The 4,882-nt window shown below is 49.7% G+C and overlaps 1 pseudogene; it reads left to right on the top strand.

The window, feature by feature from the left end:
- The first annotated feature begins 3,583 nt into the window (after nt 1–3,583).
- Nucleotides 3,584–4,367, top strand: LOC125532502 (uncharacterized; annotated as a pseudogene).
- Nucleotides 4,368–4,882: the final 515 nt, after the last annotated feature.

The raw sequence follows: 4,882 nt of genomic DNA, 5'->3' as shown, positions 1-4,882 counted from the left end.
ATAGGCATAGAGGGAGCTAGGAGGGTCCAAATGAGGTGCAGTTTTCGGCCACGCGATCGTGATCGAACGCTCTAGAACATGGAGCAGAGTTAGGTGAGTTTTGGTCCAAATTGGAGGGGTGTTGGGCTGCAACACACACGAGGCCTTTTCGGTCCCTCGGTTAACCGTTGGAGTATCAAACAAAGTCCAAATGATACGAAACTTGACAGGCGGTCTACCGGTAGTAAACCAAGGCCGCTTGGCAAGTCTCGGTCCAAACCGGAAATGTTTAATCCCCACACACGAAAGAAAGCTAGAAATGGCCACCAGAGGAGAACGAAGCGCCGGAATGCAAAACGGACTGCGGGGAAAATGCTCGAATGCATGAGACGAACACGTATGCAAATGCAATGCACATGATGACATGATATGAGATGCAAGACAACGACAACAACACATGGAGACAAAGACCCGAACCCCAGAAAATAAAATAACTTAACGCCGGAAACGGCAAGAGTTGGAGTACAAATTGAGAAAGTTACATCTGGGGTGTTACAAGGAAGGAGTACATCGGTGGAGCAACAGGGGGCCTGAGGGAGTCCTGGATTAGGGGCTCCGGACAGCCGGATTATATACTTTGGCCAGACTGTTGGACTATGAAGATACAAGATTGAAGACTTCGTCTCGTGTTCGGATGGGACTCTACTTGGCGTGGAAGGCAAGCTAGGCAATACGGATTTGTACATCTCCTCCTTTGTAACCGACCTTGTGTAACCCTAGCCCCCTCCGGTGTCTATATAAACCGGAGGGTTTTAGTCCGTAGGACAACATACAATCATACCATAGGCTAGCTTCTAGGGTTTAGCCTCTCTGATCTCATGGTAGATCTGCTCTTGTACTACCCATATCATCAATATTAATCAAGAAGGACGTAGGGCTTTACCTCCATCAAGAGGGCCCGAACCTGGGTAAAACATCGTGTTCCCTGCCTCCTGTTACCATCCGCCTTAGACGCATAGTTCGGGACCCCCTACCCGAGATCCGCCGGTTTTGACACCGACATTGATGCTTTCATTGAGAGTTCCTCTGTGTCGTCGCCAGAAGGAAGGATGTCTCGCCTCGTCTTTAAATACGGTACTACTGTTGGGGGAGCTTTGGCTGTCGGCCAAACTCTCCGGCTAGGCGGTTTCATCATGACCGCCTGTTCGGCCGCCGAGCCGAAGATGACTTCTCGGGTCATCGAAAACAGCATCCACGTCAAATCGGCACTCGCCGAACAGATGGATCCAATGGAGCTCGCCCCCTTAAACGAGCTCTTGGATCGCATCGCTGCCTTGGGAGTCGCTACGGACTATGATCGGATTGGGCTTAAACCTGATCAAAGGGAGATTAACTCTCCACCAGTCACCCATCATATTGCAGTGGTGGAGGAACAATGCCGCGACCTTTCCTCTATCTTGAGGACCAACTATGTCTGGATTCCCGAGCTCTCCGAGCCGTGGACATTATCTCATGCTTCTGGTACTCTTTGATTTTTCTGTGGGACCAAAGAAAAGGTACCTCGTCCGGTCCTGCCAACATATGGCTATGCTTGTCCTCAAAACTTTCAACATACCAAACCCCATGCTTTTGGTCAAGCTTGACGGTCAGGTGCGCTTCGCAAAAGCAGCGTGTCTCGGCTCTGAGCCTACGGCTATGTCCTTCCTCGGTTAGCAACTTGCTGTCACGTTTCCCTTGTCTTGAACAAACAAACCGCCTATAACGCATATGATGTGACTCTGTTTTGCTATACCTGACCTTATTCTTTCTAATGCTGAAACCATTATCTCTATCATAGCTGTTGTAGAAATTATACGCAGCATCGTGAGACGTAAAGGTCATTTCCATTATCTGCATTAACATATCCCTCTTATCATCTGCACTGGCAGTATCTTGGACATTCTTTGCCCCATCATCTTGTGTCACCTACACAATCAAACCACAGCCATGAAAACATATTTCTAAGGTTTAACATTACTTACTTCCATAGAACATTGATTACACACATACCTCACTCATGATGACCGACGACTCGGACTCCCCAGAACCAGGTGCATCTAATGATTCGTCGTTAAGGCCTATCTCCGCATCGAATTCACCGTAATAGCCGTACGCATTATGACATTCGAAAATGAACTGAAAAATACAACACAAATACATAATTACTTATCATATAATATTCCAGAAGAAATTCAATTTGCATGCCAACAAAAATTTTCACTTACGTACCTGACTAATGTAATCTTCATTCGAGAGCTCTGAGTTGTTTTCCTGATCATCATCAAGCTCATCGATCTATAAATTTTCATCACAAAGATTTAATGTTGTCGGATGCCACCAAAAAATTACAACATGACAATGCCACTCACATTAAGATCGTCCCATTCGTTCCCATTCTCTGACCGATCTTCACGATCTGAATTTTCATCATCTGACCAATCTTCTATCCAGTCTTTCATCAGTTCTTCAAACTCCATGTCTACCATGATATCAGTTAACTCCTCGTCCGCCATTTCCTACAACCAATATTATGTATCATCACATGTGGAAACATGATCAATGATGAAATATAAAACACATAGCACACGATCACGGATGTTATGTAAACAACCGCAACCGAGGCCGTTCAGATCTGCCCAACTTAGTAAGGAAGATGGCCACGGCACCCGCCGTGATCACTTCCAATCGCGAGGAACTGCACGATCTCAAAACCTAGCTTGATCTGTGATTACCTCTGCCGTCGGATACCTAGGTTAGCCGCCACATCAAATAACGATACCGGTGGTGCGCACAGCCGACGGCAACCGACGCTACGTGAACCCAGATCACGAGGAGCAGCACTACCGGAACAAGATCCACGATCACATGCGCCGCCGGGTAGCTAGGTTACCCACCCCGCTAGGTTAACCACTACCACTGGCGGCGGCAGTTCGTTCGATGTTGCCGCGAGCGAGACTAGAGGGGGGACGCGGTATGCGGTACCTGTGCGCGCTCGCTGGAGATTCACGACGTTGTCGCGCCCGCTGTCCGACGAGATCGCCGGCGACGAGATAGCCGCCGCTGGAGATCTACTTCGTGACTTATGGAGCTGCGTCAATGCTCGCAAGATTGATGGAGCTGCTCACGTGAATGATTGGATTCGGCAGGTCTTACGTGGACGTGGGGTCGTGTGATGTTTTTTTTTTTGAACCAGGGTACTGTACGTATACATTCTGGATTATAAAGGACTAGTCTGGGCTGCGGCGGGCCAGAAACAAAATAAATTCGCAGAGACAAAAATACTCCTTTGAAATTAGGTTAGGGGGGAGCACTGAAGCAGGGCTCCATGAGCGCTGAGCTACGATCCCTGGGGCGAACGGTCTAGACTCGACTTCTAGAGTGGCGGCCACCGGCGAGTGTGCGTTGTGGACGCTCGGGAGAATGGCGAACCGATAGGGCAGGAGGGAGATGTAGGCCGAGTCGCCACCGCCCATGACGACGTGCATGGACTGCACGTTGACCGGCGCATACACCACCATTGCGTCGGAGTGTCGGACGCGTCGGCGCATGTCCCCTAAGGACGAGCATGTTGTTCTCCTTCCTGATGCTGTTGTACATCATCATCATTGTCCTTGTCAGTGTCGTATTGTACGTGGCCGTCCGCTATGGCCGGCCGCTCTTGTCTGAGTGGCGCAAGCTCCACCGCACCGGCGACGACCCGCCTCTCGCAACCCACCTCGGGCCGAGCATCAAGGACATCCCCGCGCTCCCCACCTTCACCTACAGAGCACGCGAGGCACCGACATCGTCGCCCCAGCCCCAGGGTAGCTGGGGCACTTGGAGGCAATGGCGGAGCCAGGAAAATTGTATCAACCGAGCCGAATGATGTTAAAACTGTTTGGGGAGGGCCAAGCCAATAAAAAACATGCATTTGACAGAAATTAATCACTAATTTTAGCACTATTCATCAGCAAATTAGCACTATATCTCTGCTGTTAGGGGAGGCCAGGCCCCTGCTGGTCCCCCCTGTCTCCGCCACTGGCTGCAGGAGCACCAGTTGTAAGAGGAAGAGCGGCTGCAAGACGAGGGCAACGTCGGTGGAGTGTGTGGCTGCAGAACCTCAACGCGGTGCGCGTAATGCCGGCATCACTTCTTCGAGGGCAGTTGCATTACTACCTGGATGTGCGTCATGTCTGGTGTGCCGCGCGCACCTGGAGCCGGAGAGCGCGCGGCCCGGCAAGCCGGCCATGTCACTCGCTGCTGCCCTGTTGTGTCGCTGTGGCATGTCACCCGAGTGGTCGACGGAGTTGCGGATCCTGGCCAACATCTTGGCATGATCGCCGTTGAGGATCGGCGTAGCTAGGAGATAGATCATGTGGCAAACAATTTTTCTCCTAAGATCGCGCGTGGCTGGCCATATTTTATTGAGCTGTTTTTTATCCCGGCTTACTCAATCGTGCATCGATGGGTTTCTGATTTTTTTTCTTTTTTTACCAAGCGTGATGTGGGCAGAACAAAGAAAGTTGGATGGATGGATACCTACGATGGATCGTCAATGCAGATCTTTTTTTTTCCTGTGCAAATCTATTTTTAAATCTCGGCCGTCAATCTATAAGGTTAACACAAAACCAACGGTTATGAAGAGGTGACTGATGGAGAACTATGAGATCTTCTATCTTTTAATATTAGGTAATAGATAGATTGTGCTTCTCACGGAAGCAAGGCTGCAGTTCTCAAGGAGGCACAAATGTACTTCTCGTGAAAGCACAGGGTGTGCCTTTTCTCTTTTCGAGAAGCATATGGAAGCATAGGTTGTGCTTGTAGCAGAAGTACATATTTGATTCGCGTGGAAGCATAGCTATGCTAATCATGGAAGCACATGTGG

This window comes from Triticum urartu, chromosome 1A (genome assembly GCF_056163025.1).
Source record: "Triticum urartu cultivar PI428250 chromosome 1A, HENAU_Tu73, whole genome shotgun sequence".
Lineage (NCBI taxonomy): Eukaryota > Viridiplantae > Streptophyta > Magnoliopsida > Poales > Poaceae > Triticum > Triticum urartu.
The sequence above is the reverse complement of the archived record's forward strand: the minus strand, read 5'-3'. Positions and strand labels throughout refer to the sequence as shown.